At 40.0% G+C, this 14298-nt stretch overlaps 1 long non-coding RNA gene across 2 annotated transcripts in view; it reads right to left on the bottom strand.

Moving 5' to 3' along the window:
• Positions 1–5466: 5466 nt before the first annotated feature.
• LOC122172611 (uncharacterized) overlaps positions 5467–14298 on the bottom strand; it is a 36823-nt gene continuing 27991 nt past the window's right edge. For both annotated transcript variants that reach the window (XR_006173072.2, XR_010593375.1), the window contains 2 exons: positions 6820–6934; positions 5467–6356 (listed from right to left, as the gene is read on the bottom strand). This is a non-coding gene — a long non-coding RNA (uncharacterized LOC122172611). The remainder of the gene's footprint in view (positions 6357–6819; positions 6935–14298) is intronic.

The following is a 14298-nucleotide window of genomic DNA, read 5'->3' on the forward strand; positions in this document are numbered from 1 at the left end:
TTTCTCATACTAGATAAAGGTAGAAATATAATATGCACCAGAATGGATGGGGGTTGTGTGAACCTACTGTGCATGGCTCAAGGCTTACCGTAATCATGGACTTCCTGTACAAGAGACACAGTCTTGCAAATGTTACACATCCACCCAAATTTTAAGTGTCTTTTATAAGCTCCTCTCTGAAGGCTAGAAAACCCTTATGGTATTGCAATAAAACAACTTACTTTATCATTACATGAAGCAGGATGTTTTTTGCTCAACTTACTAAATACTTCAGAGGCTTCTGAAATAGCAGACAACCTCTGTAGGAATGGGTAGGGGATTTTTAGATTGAATGAGCAAAGATAGTATTGATCCTCCATGGGCAGCTAGAGGGCCAGCTGGAAAGCTTTTCTCTTACTTATTTGAAACTGACACACTGAAATTAGAGCCACAGCAGGACTTTTTGCCAGAAGGTTAGTGTTCATATATCTCAGCTGAGTGAATCTGGACTCTTGGGTAGGAAAGGGAACAATGCTGAAGTAAAAAAGGAGAACAGACATGTCTCTAACTTCACACAGGCTATTCAATATTCCTAGGTCGAATTCAAAGGGAGTCTAGTGTCTAAAACTAGTGAAGGCTCCACCTAGTCTTAGAAGCACATCCATTTACATACAGTCTCAATGGGCCAAATTCAGAGAAAGGAGTTAATGTAGATCCTAAATTGAGGGGACAAATGAAAGTAATATAGCAAGGAAAATAACCAATAGAAGTAGCACCTACCCTACTTATCTTATACCTTTGTACACATTCCTCCAAGTCCTTGATATACAAATTATTACATACCAGTAAATAGATCTAAGGGACTGTAACAGTCTAATGAAATCTATCCAGTTGCAAAGGAGCCAGCTTATACCACTTTACATCTCACTTCTGGATTTGGCCCTCTAAGTGAAGGGTCAGACAAGAGAGACGATCTTCTGACCTTAGTAGCTGAGTCAACATTTTATACATGAGACAAACTATTCTTTCACCTGGTTTGATTTCTGGTTATTGGAAACAGGCATTTTAAAATCAATAGATTAAAAAGTCCAATCACAATTTCTTCCCCAAGGAGCCTAATCATATGTCTTAAGAAATAGCCTGGTATTAATTATTTTGGTTTATTTGTAGTATGAGACTGATAAAGACTAGATTGAAGGAGTGTGAGAGGAAGGACAAATGTCAGTTCATTCTGTTGCAAGTAGAATGTGAGCTGAGAGAAATCAGACACAACCTTTCTAAAGAATAGGGATTTACAGATCAGCTGGGGGTTGTGCTGACATTATCTGCTTTCATGACCATGAAACAATGCTTTCTTGACGAGCAGAACATAAAGCTTTAGAGGAAAACCTTGTGGTTTATTAGATTAAAAAACACTGCTGTGTCTGGTTTTTGACACACTTGCTGTTATATACTTATCAGCCAATGAACATGGAGTGCATATTAATGCCAAAGGTTGTATGGCAATTGACCAAAGAACTTATTCAACTAAATGAATAAAGTTAAAATACTGAGGCTTTCTTGAAAAGAGAACAGAACTGGGTTTTATACTGTACCTTCCATATTCAAAATATTTTAAAGCATTTTACAAAGTAGTGTGTTAAGTATTGCTTGTGATGTGAATCTATAGGCAAACAGAGCATACTTTATATTCAACAAGATTTCACGCACTGCCCTATTCATTAAAAAGTAAAGTGTAATATCTGTCCTGGATATATTCTTTTCTCAGAGAATCAGTCTCTAAAGAGAAATGTGAAGTCTTTTAAACTTCTATTTAGATATCCATACCAGATAGCAGAATGGGCTTCACTCAGTTTAACCTCTTGACCAAGTAAGGGTCCCTCCAAGGGCTTATCACCTCTCTAGTAATGCACTGGAGTAGCATCAGTAGGCCAGAGTCCTTGTTTTCATCTTTCTCTCTAAAGTACCCTACACTGTTGATGAAATACAAATAATAAGTTAAGTTGTTTGACTTCAACTTGCAGACTCAAAGGTCAAAGTGCTACCAGCTGAGCCATACACGCATAAAATAAATACCATTAAATGATAAATGATCCAATGCAGGGCCGGCTCCAGGCACCAGCTTGCCAAGCAGGTGTTTGGGGCGGCCATTCTGGAGAGGGGCGGCACGTCCAGCTATTCGGCGGACGGTCCCTCACTCCCACTTGGAGCGAAGGACCTCCCGCCGAATTGCCGCCGCAGATCGTGATCAAGGCTTTTTTTTTTTTTTGCGCCACTTGGGGTGGCAAAAACCCTGGAGCCGGCCCTGATCCAATGCTTAAAGCACTGGACTGTGACTCAGGAGAAACCCAGGTTCAATTCCCAGCTTTGCCAAAGACTACATGAGTGACCTTAGATCAGTCACTTATTTCTGTGCCTCAGTTTTCTATCTGGAAAAATATGGATTAATACTTTAACTAACTGATGTTCTGAGGATAATTTCTTTACATGTGGGAAGTGCTCAGATTCTCTGGTGGTGATCTCACTAGAAAAGTCTCTCTCTCTCTAAACAATTTCCTCCTATTGTTGTAGTCCCAATTTATTCACATCCCAAAGCCACCAGGTAATTGGCATGAATGCTTGTCTGCTCAAGTAACATACTAGATAATGTTGTGCATCAGATTCAAGTAAACTGGTAGAGTTGGTGGGTACAGAACTTGACAGTGCCCATAGTGTCTGGATTCAGCCAATGCTGATTCTATCTGTAAGTACTTCTACATTCATTCTTTTTTTAAAAAAAAGCAAACAACCAACACTTCCCCACTCACCTCTGCTAACTATCCATTCAAAAATAATGGACCTGACCCAGAGCCCATTAGAATAAATGGAAAAACTCCTATTGATTTCAGTGGGCTTTGGATCAGGCTCTATATGCAAGAGAGGTATAGATTTAAAAGGCCTCTTCTGATATTGTCAGAAATAAGGTGTCTGACGATGTGTATCTTTATTTCACCTGGGTGCTACCAAACTTTTATTTCCATCTGTAGTACAAGTTATTGTGTGCTTCCACTGTGTTCAAAGCCTTTCCTTTTGGTCTTGCCTTTCTTTCGTTAGCATACTGCTATTAATTTTCACCCATTTACCTCATGTTAGATAAAATCCATCTACAGTTCATGCAGGGCTCAAACACAGGCTCTCCTGTTGCTGTTTTCATTTTATTTGTGCTTATTTTTCTAAAACACATGCTACTGTGCACATTGCCAACATCACTCCTTTGGAAATAACATATTAATTCAAACAGTATTTCTTTGCATGAATTCTTTGATGGCTTACAGCTGATCAAACAGATACAAGATATCAGCCTATCACTTTCTAGGTTAGAAGTAAAAGAATGATAGTCTTGCCAAGTTACAGCATGAGTGCAATGACCTTGCTACTACTTGCATATTTATAATCCTATATTACTTAGCAATAGTGTATCCACATTAGCCTCCATATAAAAAGTCTCATCTGAATAATATTTTTAATGGATTTAGTGCAAGTGAGAGGTGTTGGGTTGTCAGGGAGACGTTAGATCTCCAGGACTATCTATTGAACAGGTACTCCATGGGCAGTGGCTGTACAACTTACACCTCATTGCAGAGATAGTTTTTTGGATGAGTAGTTTGGGCTATGTGCATATTAATTCTTGGTCTGGCCTGAGACTGCCCACAAGGCTGTTCACTAGTGTCCACTGATAAGGTGGGTTTTGTTTTAATAAGGAAACTTGAGCACTAGAAACTGGCTTGAGATCACTAAGTGGCTTTTACAGGCTACCAAATATCACAGTCACAACTTTCAATCACTTCTTCCCTCAGCTGGATTTGAAGTATGGAGGAGAAAGATTCTGTAACTCGTTACCTTTGGGCTTATCTAACTTAAACTTTGGGGACGTGATTAGTGTATGGATGGCCCAGGATCAGCAGAGCACAAAGATGGCTTAAGGCCACCTTTTCAGACCTTTCATCTTGAGTTGTGTGGTTTGCTACTCAGTTGCAGCTGCTGGCCAATACTGTCCTCAATAAATAAGAAACCGAGAAATCCAACAAATCTCTGGAACCTTTGCACAAACAGTATCCTTTTCCTTTAACAGTGACTTCATCATCTTGGGCCAGTTCTTGTAGTCTTTCCTCAAGCTAAACACTTACACCCACAAGTCTTTTGCCTGAACACTGAATTTGACTTTTTTTCATAAAAAGCTAAAGGAAAAAATATTTGCACATAAATGCTGTATTCTGAAAATGTGGAAGAATTAATATCCAGTATGCATGCAAATAACAAGATGAAGTGGGTAAGATATTGTATAGCAACTTTACTGCTGCTTCTCCTTTCTGCAAGAATGTCAGGCTTGTTTTCACTCATCCATTGTGAAACTGTAATGTGCTAACATACCCATTAAAAATATAAAGCAGGCCCAAGAGGAATACCACAGGAGGAATTAGGAGCTACAAAAGAATGTGCTATATGTAAAATATAATGGAGCAGATTATGCTACTAAAAGTAAATTTTAAGTCTTAGTCATTTAACATAAAGTGTTTTAGAAGAAGTTTGAGGTCTTATAAGGGCCTTTAAGGGCCCTCACCAATTTTTGCATCTTCAAGATATTTCCTTCATAATTTTTTCTCTTACTGATGTGTGAAAGACTGCACAAACAATAAAGGAAATGGTAATACACAAAGAACTGTTAAATGCATTATGAGTGAAATTCCATGCCTATCCATCTCTGAAGAAGGGTGGGCCAGAAAATCTGAATTTTGTTTCACAAAGTTTGACATTTTTACATTTGTTCCATTCTGGTTTGGAAATAAATCAAGCCCTTTCAAAGTCATGATGGAAAGAAGCAACCTCCATGACCCTAGAATAGCCAATAAGCTAGTGGCTGGACCACTCATCTGCAATCTGGGAGACTGAGGTTCAAATTCCTGGTCTGAATCAGAAAGAACAGGGTCTCTAATCTGTGTCTCCCACATCTTTGAATGTCTTAACCAATAGTCTGTTGAATATTCTGGGGTAAGATACACTCAGACCTATGGAAGTTGCCAAAACTGATACACTTCCACTACATCTTCTTGGTTCAACAATTAGGCATATTCTGTCAAAGTTTCTGACCTCTAGAGCAAAATTAAATAAAATTCCATTTTAAGAAAGCAATAGTTTCTTGGGTAAGTTTTCCAGGGATGTGAAGTGCAGCATGGGTTTATGATTAGAAGAAAAAGCAAACGCACCTAAAGGGAAAATGGTTCTCTTTCCATTTTGATGCACAATTTGTATCACAATGTTGAATTTTTAAGTATTGAAGTGATGAGTGAGAATATTAGACTGGAAAAATGCTCTCTATATTAACTTCCTGTTCATTTTGACCTTAATATATGTGCACAAAATGATCAAAATCTCACAGTATTTGATTGTGTATCAAACTGTGGATAAACACTGGCACATTTTTCAACAGACAACTCAAAATCAAATCCATTCAACTTTTAACACTTTATTGATTTGACTTTGACAGTCAATGAGAAAATATCTATATTATACACAGAATCTCACCTTTCAACTTTTGCATGAACACTATAAAGCCGATTGCAAAACTCCTCATATACACTGAATCAAGACTAATGTCACAGATGTATGGGGCCAGATCCGCAGCTGCTGTAAATTGATATAACTTCATGGAATTCAATGGAGCATGCCAATTTATATCTGGTGAAGATCTGGCCCATAGGCTGCAAAATAAAAGAAAGGAGTTAAAATAGCTTTATTCAACTGTGAACATTAAAATAGGTAATTTTAAATGCTTAAAAATAAACATCTATATTACCTGTTGAAATTAAAGAAAATTTGAATTTGCCAAATACTATATTAAAGCATAAAGCTAAAGGAATCTGAAGTTGTTGGTAACCTAATAGACAAGTATTTATGTAATTTTTTTATAAAATATTTTAAAGTTGAAGAATGTACAGTCATGCTGATTAATCTGTTAAGTTTACCAACATAGTACATATGAGGATGTAAAGAGTTTTCAGGAAGGGGATTTCTGCTCCTTTGCCAAGGAAAATAATAATGAATGACTAAACTTCTTACGTAGAATGAGTTTGCAAACATTATCTGCAACTGAATGTTAAGAAACTTCAGACTGATAAGTCATGATACCCAAACACTGCTCAGTCTTGCTCTCAGTTGTGTGCATGTAGCTTGCAAAATCACCAAGTGTAGCAATGGATTTTGCAAGACAGATGACACATATCCATGTGTCTCTGGGGTGGACACAACTATGAACATAGTTGGCAGTCCTGGATATAATTCTATCTCACAGAGATGGTTTGAGCTCACTGATCAGTCTTCTTTCTTCATGGATACCACACCTGGTAAAAAACAACAACAACAACAACAAAGAAGATCAGGTAACAGAGAGAAGTAACATATGGTACTGAGAATACAGAACAGGTGTCAATAAGCTAAAGAGTCCTTCTAAATATGAGGTACTGAAGCAGCACATAAAAAAAAATCCTAAGCACTACCAAAATATGCCATAATATTTGACTGGAACATAGGGACATAGTTGTATGAAGTGTAGTGTGAGGACACAGAGCCATGCTTTAAGCAGCAACTAGAGAGCTCCCTAACCATGAAGCTCCTATGTTTAAGCTCCCCACTGCAATGCATTCTGGTTCTCTCTGGTAATTGTGGATGACCAGGAATTCCATAACCATTCCACATTTCCCTTTCTTTATTATAAAGGATTAAAACTTTAATAAAACAACAACAATGTATACACAATTCTAAAACTTCAAATTCCTTTAAATTAGTTACACTCTGTCCTCTTACCAATTGCTTTTAAATTGTTCTAAGCAGTATTCTAAAGATCAAGTCTTTGGGAGGGTGGTGTCTGATCAGTCATCCCAATTGTATTCTCATTCATGTTGTTTGTGCATGGAGTTTCCTATAGAGGGAGTTGTGAAAGTAGAATGAATTATATTGTAAAAATAGAATGGATTAAAGAAATGCTGTATGTATCTTTAAACAGAAATAAGGAATGTTGAAATACAGGTGTCAGGAAAAGAAACATTAAGGCATAAACAATGAGTCCACTTAAGCTAATGGTGGAACATTAACCGGAGATCTGTAAAAGTTAGTAAGGAAATTGAATATGTATGTCTAGCCTCAGGTAAATTTGTCAGTTCTGCTTTCTTTGTCCTCTTATTAAATTCGCACCCTTTTTATCTGTATAAAATAAGGTAGTGTGGGTCTTGCATGGTGCTCACATTATCTGGGTGTATTAGCAGAGCGCTGTGCTAATAAACAGAGTGGTCTAACAAATTGTGAGTCCTGAATCTAACTTTGACAGAGTTCACTTCCCAACAGAGTACCTGTAGGTCCCAGATCCTCTCTTTGTTGTGTTGGAAAATACTGAAGATGAATCTGATTCCTTTGGGGAAGTCCATAATGTAGGATCAGGAAGTTTCTGCAAAGTTCTGAACAGTTCCAAGTGTCTGGGAGCTTTTGAGCCAAACTTTGTTCTCTAGTCTCAGTTCAGGTACCGCTTTTGTTCTGTACTGCAGAGTGAATTTTTGTTGCTGCTGAATTTTTATTTCAGCATCCTGTTTTTCAAATTCCTTCAGGTTGGGCCACTTAGGTTTAAGCGGTATCAGTGCTGCAGATAAAAGTCTTTAGTCATCTTCCCATCAGAAGTTCTGCTGGAGATAATCCAGATGCAAATGGTGTTGACCAATATATCAGGAGTGCTTTATGTGGGTCAGTGGTGTAACAGAGTTGAGTCAGTTTCTGACAAGTCTCACCCATTCGTTATTCATTTCTAATTTGCTTAAGTCAGCTGGCAGATGTTGGAATTGCTGCCAGAACAAGGTCAATGTAAACATTGACATCTTTCTTGAATGTCTTTTCTTTTTCCATTGGTGCCTGCTGAACTGGGGCTCTAGATAAGCTTTCCCTGCTGTGTGTTCAATGTTGAAAGAAAATTGCATCAGCAGTAGTCTTACTACACACTCTGTGGGTTAAGACAAAGAATTTGATACTGGTGGTAAATACTTAAAAAATATGTGACATGCATGATTTTTGGAAAAATCTTTGGTACAGACTAGGAGTGGTAACAAGAAAATCCTATGAGAATACTGCTTCTCAACTGGTACCTGTAAACAGGCTTAGAGCTTGGCACAGCAGAGAAAGCATAACCAATCTAGATTGCTGTATGAAAGGGGAAACTGAGGCACACCACCTCATGGCATTGGTGGTGAAATGCCAAAACACCTACACTTTAAAGGATATTGATATCTGCATTATGTTTGCAACGTTACACACCAAAATGTTTTCAGGCAACCTGGGAACAGAAACCCAGAACTTTGCAAAAGCACTTATGGATGACTTTACAGTGTTTGATAACACTTGGGGGTTGCATAACCAAAGCCAAAAAGGGATTTTAGGTATGACTAACCCTCTGGCAGTAATCTCAGGGGTAAGGTGTGAGGTTTCACTCCATATTCTTTATGAAAATATGCTTATGAGATGAATATGACATAACTGAGATTAACTTTATGCAAGGTGGGTCTTGTAAGGTATCATTGGAAAGGTTATGATTTGCTGAATGGGATTATCCAATTTGTATGCATCATTTATGATATCATTTATGTATCTAAAGTTAGGAATATGGACTATGTAACAATTACAATTGGGATACCCACCAGACGACAGGCCATCACATTTGATGAACCATCAGGAAGAAACAACAAGACTGTGAAGATACTAATCTATCTCCTGGGAGGCATCCTGGGACATAACTGTAACACTACTAGGTCAGGTGACCTTGTCACATGATACTAAACATTATCTTCGACTTCTTGTAACTTTCCACTGTAAGGGAAGGGGCGGGGGTCAAGTTTGGGAAACAAAGGATTCCCGCCTTATGTAAATCTTATTTAAGGTTGGGGAGGAAGGCAAACAAGACTCTCCTCTTTGGCTTACCCAAGAAGAAAGATTGCTGAAAGTGCCTGAAGGGACAAAGAAACCAACCTGAAGTGAAAGGCAGGGGTGAGTCCAGACTGACACAGGGGTCCAGTCTGTAAGGAAATAACTAGAACTCTGAGCTACAGAAACTCTGCATCCTATCTAAATTCAATATTTAGGGTGAGAAATTGCATTTTGTAACCTGTTTCTTAAGTACATTGAGCTTAGCTTGCATATTTTGTTTTATTTACTCAGTAAACTGCTTTGTTCTGTCTGTTATGTCTTATAGTCACTTAAAATTCATCTTTTGTAGTTAATAAATTGTGATGGGGCAAGGCCAGATGGCTACAGTAAAGTAGTGAGGAACAGGTATTTTAGCCCCAGGCTAAACAAATCCCTGGGACCATGGTAATCAAATGGCAGTTGCTCCAGGTTAATCAAGACACCTGGGGCCAATTAAGATCCTTCTAGAAGGCAGTGGAGATAGCTAGATTGATTGGGACACTTGAAGCCAATCAAGGACTGGCTGGAACTAGTTAAAAGCCTCCCAGTTAGTCAGTGTGGCGTGGGTGTCAGGAGCTATAGGAGGGAGCTGTGCTGTTGGAGGAATGAAGTAGTACAAATCCATATCAGGTGCAAGGAAGGAGACCCTGAGGTAATTGTGAAGAAGATACTGAGTGGGGGCTGCTGTGGGGAAGTAGCCCAGGGAATTGTACATGTCCTATTTCCAAAAAGTCAGCTTCCATAGCTGCTAATTTTAGGGTCCCTGGGCTGGAGCCTGGAGTAGAGGGTGGGCCTGGGCTCCCCCCTCCCCTCCCTGATTAATCACTGATACTGGGAGACAACAGAGACTGTGTGAGGGAGGGTTGTTTCTCCTCACCTCCCTTGCTGGCTTATGATGAAAATGGCTCAGTAGACTGTGACCCTTGCCTCTGAGGTTAGCAAAATCTGTCAGGAAATGCAGGACCCACGGAGTCAAGGACAGAACTTTGTCACAAAATGTATTTCTTGTTTATAATATAACTCAGTTTGTACAATTCATACTGTGTGTGTGTGTGTGTAAGAGGCTCTGCATACCTTCCTCCACATTGAGGGAGGAGGTGGATTTCATCATAGACCTTTGGGTCTCCACTCCAAGGGAGGTGGACACGTGAGTGCTGAGGCAAGTCCCATAAGCTGAATCTTCCCAGAGCTGATCTCAGAGTCTGTGTTGTTCTGCAGTTGGGTATGGCCCTGCCTGTGTGTGTGCTGGAGGAGGCTTAATAGCCTGGCTCAGCAAGACAGGTATAAAGGGTGCCCGGGCTGGCAGAACAGGCAGGCTCCGTGGTATCCCAGTATATCAGGTGACATCCTAAGGGGGGAAACCCGTCACAATATCTGTGGCTATTGTTGTCAGTTTACTGAATATTGTGCCAAAACAGGTGGAGATGTCAGTTGTTTTGTTGTGGGCTACCCCAGCACTTATTGTTACCATTAAGGAGATCTCTAAACGGTTTTCTTAAATGAGATAAATTTGGTAAGAATTTCCCTGATTTGTCATGCCCAGGAATCTTCTTATAACAGAAACATCTTTAGGTAATGCCTTCAGTTTGTCTGAATCTGGCTGAAATTACCTGTTTGCTAATAGTGTCCTATAGATTTTATTTGCTCTTTTCCAAATTCACATTTCTCCTCCAGAGTGAAGCCAGCTTGTTGGAAGTGTGTCTCAGCTTCTTGTAGTTGTTCATGATGATCATTTTATATCTGCCATATCCCAACACATCATCTGCATGGCAAAAGATGCCAGGCAAACCTGACATGGTAGAGAGATGCTCTTTTGGAAACATTCTGGTGCTGAAGATATGCCAAATGGAAGACAAATTAAACAGTAACTTCCAAATGGGGTGTTGAATGTAGTTAATGGCATAGATTGCTAGCAAGAGGGATTTGCCAGGAGCATGCTGTAACTTTGAAAAGATTTGATAACTGAGCTAATGTCTAGTCAACCATGGGAAGCATGTATCTTTCTCTGCACACACTTTAATTAAATTGGGTAAGGTGTACATATCTGGATTTTGTCATTGGGCTTTGGTACTACAACCATCCTCACACACCTGTCAGTGTGTTCTATCTAGAAAATAACTCCCATATCTTCCTCTGTCTTTAATTCTCCTTTGACTTTCCCAAGCAAGCACAGGTGCCAGCTTCCTTCTTGACCCAGGAGTGCTCAGCCCCCACTCCACCCCTTCCCCCAAGCCCCACCCCATACCTCTTTCCACCCCTGCCCCACCTCTTCCTGCCCAGTTCTGCCCCCTATCCCAAGCACCCTGTCCCCACTCCTCCCCCTCTCTCCTAGTGCCTCCTGCATACCGTGGAACAGCTGATCGTAGTGGGTGGGAGGCGGTGGGAGAGTGGGGGAGGAGTTGATCGGCAGGGCTGCTGGTGGGCAGGAGGTGCTTGGGGGAGGGGGGAGAGCTGGCTGCTGGTGCTAAGCATCCACTGATTTTTTTCCATGGGTGCTCTAGCCCTGAAGCATCCACAGAGTCAGCACCTATGCTAGCAAGAATATACAGGGATGGCATGGGGCTGACAGCGCAAAGGAAGTCACTGATGGCACCAAATACTTTGTACTCTCCTGACAGCTTTCCTAGACCTGTGAAGTTGCTTTTTTACCATTAACACATTCCAGTTTCTCTTCTAGGTATTGTCTTTATATTGCTGGCAACCTTAGCAAGGGAGTTGTCAGTCCTTCTATTACACTGCTCTACAGCCAAAATGCTTCTGAAATAAATGTAGTCAAACTTTACTAATTCTGGGTCACTGAGAACGAAAATGATGCTTAAAATTGTTGATTGGCTCTAGTTTTCAAGATATGCTACTGGGTCCGTATATACGACCCTTGACTTGGGAATGGAGGAGGATAAGTGAGTTATAAAGGGAAGGGATCTCAATTTAAACCAGAAATGACTAAAATACATCTTTGACTGGATCTATGAATAAATCTATGACTGGGTTTGGACAGTACTTGCTTTTTAGGCAAAACAATGAATGATGCAATCTGAAGCTGGTATTGCGTCATACATGATATGAATTGCATCATGCTATTCCTATAAGTCATGGATAATGCAATCATAAGGAAGCTTACATCACTCTGCTGAACAAATTGCCCTATATCATACAGTGTCATGCTCTCTTATTTGTCAGTGTTTGATTTTGCAAAGGGACACATTTCTGTTTAGCCAAAGTGAGCAGAGATGCCTCATACTTGTGTGAACAGTGCAGATAACTTCTGCTATGTTTGTGGTGAAGTGACTTTTGGATCACAAAAGCGCAGTATAACCACTATGGTTAAGAAAGCCTATCAACTTTATTTTGGTTGCAAAATTGGAGATCAGGACAAGTGGGCCCCACACATATGCTGCAACATTTGTGCAACAAATCTTCGCCAGTGGTTGAACAGAAAAAGGAAATCTATGCCTTTTGCAGTGCCAATGATTTGGAGAGAGCCAACAGTTCATACCAGCAATTGTTACTTCTGCATGGTGCCTCCAGTTGGGAAAGTTGTGTCAAAGAAGAAAAAGTGAACTGTGCATTATCCAAATATTCCATCAGCTATATGCCCAGTACCCCACGGAGAAGGACTGCCGGTTCCTGATGCACCAGAATCATTCTCACTTGAGTCAGATGAGGAAGAGGATGAAACTTCTGGTCCTGAACCATCAATGACACAGGACCCACATTTTCTCCCATCCTCCTCCTCTGAACCACACCTCATAACACAAGGTGAACTGAATGACCTTGTCAGGGATTTGGAACTACCCAAGAGTAAGGCAGAGCTGTTGGGCTCCAGACTACAGCAGTGGAATCTCCTGGCAGGTGATGTTAGGGTTTCCATGTACAGTGACCGTCAAAAGGATCTTGTCCCATTCTTCTTCATGGAAGGTGATCTTGTAGCCTGCAACAACGTCGATGGTGTGATGGCAGCCCTCAACATCGTTCACGATCCAGATGAGTGGAGACTGTTCATTGATTCATCGAGGACGAGTCTTAAAGCTGTTTTACTGCATAATGGCAATGTTTTGCCATCAATTCCAGTTGGTCATGCAGTCCATATGAAGGAAACCTATGACAACATGAAACAACTTTTGAGGTGCATAAACTATGACCAACATCAGTGGCAGCTTTGTGGTGATTTGAAGGTTGTTGCTCTCTTGCTTGGTCTGCAGACTGGATACACAAAGTACTGCTGTTTTCTCTGCGAATGGGATAGTCGTGCAAGAAATTCCCACTACATCAAGAAAGATTGGCCACTCCGACAGTCATTGGAGCCTGGGAGGAAAAGTGTTCAGCATCCACCACTTGTTGAATCAAGGAAGATTTTGTTACCACCCTTACACATCAAGCTGGGTCTGATGAAGAACTTTGTCAAGGCCATTGACAAAACACAAGCAGCTTTCAAGTACCTCTGTGGAAAATTTCCAAGGTTAAGTGAAGCTAAGATAAAGGAAGGTGTCTTCGTTGGTCCTCAGATTCGTGAACTTCTTCGAGATGATGCATTTGACCATGCACTGCGTGGCAAGGAAAAGATGGCATGGAAAGCCTTCCGGTTAGTGGCAATAAATTTTCTCGGAAACAACAAGGCAGACAACTACAGGTTGTTGGTGGAAAACCTCCTCAAGGCATACAAAAGCCTTGGTTGCAACATGTCACTAAAGATACATTTTTTGCACTCTCATCTAGATTTTTTTTCAACCGAACTGCGGAGCAGGGAGCGATGAGCACGGCGAGTGATTTCACCAGGACATTGCAACAATGGAGAAACGCTATCAGGGCAAATGGAGCCCATCAATGCTTGCAGACTATTGCTGGACAATGACAAGAGATGCTCCATTTAATGCAAGAGACAAGCCAAGAAGCGCCGAGTAGACACTGAATAGGACTAAACTATGTACATAATAGTTTTTTGCCTTTTGTTTCATAATAAATTTTATTTATATAACCCTTTTGCTGATTTTGAAAGTGTTACATAAACAGGACAGGTGAAATATTATCATGTAAAGCAACCATAAACACATGAAAAGACCTAGGTTTACAATTTATAATTAAAACTCTACTATCTACACAATATACATAGACATAAAATGTAAAAACTTAAATATCTTAGAAACAGTAGCCAATCAGTTGTTTTGTCATATTTGAATTCAGCGCATCAAAATACATAATAAATAGCACATTTTATCTCTGAAGCAGACGACTTCTCAAAAATTGTAGACCAGTGTTATGTATATTATTTGTTGAAGGAATTTCCCGTCTTTTTCCACTTTCCCAAGGAACTAGCCACAAACATCCAATGGATTATTAGTAGCC

This window comes from Chrysemys picta, chromosome 1, assembly GCF_011386835.1.
Source record: "Chrysemys picta bellii isolate R12L10 chromosome 1, ASM1138683v2, whole genome shotgun sequence".
Lineage (NCBI taxonomy): Eukaryota > Metazoa > Chordata > Testudines > Emydidae > Chrysemys > Chrysemys picta.